Raw genomic sequence first — 664 nt, forward strand, 5'->3', positions numbered from 1 at the left:
AGTGCTGGGAGGTGGAGAGAACACATTTAGAGGGAACAGAGTCAGCATGGTCCAAAAGCTCAGGGCTATGCTCCAGCAACATGGAACCCGACCCCTCCACCAATAAAATGGTGTTGGCCACTGAGCAGAAGAGCAACCCCAGGCCAAACATGGCTGTAATTCTAGCCCCTCCATTAACAGCCTCGTCTCTCACCAAGGTGATAACTGGCAGCACACATTGGGGGAAGATGTGACCCATGTTGATTTCAGATCCAGCTCTTCCACCAAAGCCACTGTGCACAGACAGACTGCATAGGGATACTCCCACACAAGGACACCACCTCAAGACCAGCATAGGATGTTCACTGCAGCAGCACATATACTAAATCTGGAAAAACAGAGAGAAGATTAGCATGACCACTGCACAAGGATGACATGCAAATTTGTGAAGTATCCATATTTTTGATTGGAAGAATCAATATTGTCAAAATGACTATACTCCTCAAATCAACCTACAGATTCAATGCAATCCCTGACAAATTACCAATGGTATTTTTCACAGAATTAGAACAGAAAATTTTATAATTTGTATGGAAACACAAAAGACCGGAAGAGCCAAAGCAATCTTGAGAAAGAAAATTGGAGCTGGAGGAATCAGGCTCCCTGACATCAGACTATACTACAA

General features: G+C 44.1%; 1 non-coding gene across 1 annotated transcript; it reads left to right on the plus strand.

Annotated features, from left to right (window-relative positions):
• Positions 1-339: 339 nt before the first annotated feature.
• Positions 340-443, plus strand: LOC136143125 (U6 spliceosomal RNA). The gene has a single exon (XR_010657834.1). It is a non-coding gene; the product is annotated as a U6 spliceosomal RNA (small nuclear RNA).
• Positions 444-664: the final 221 nt, after the last annotated feature.

Source organism: Phocoena phocoena, chromosome X (genome assembly GCF_963924675.1).
Source record: "Phocoena phocoena chromosome X, mPhoPho1.1, whole genome shotgun sequence".
Lineage (NCBI taxonomy): Eukaryota > Metazoa > Chordata > Mammalia > Artiodactyla > Phocoenidae > Phocoena > Phocoena phocoena.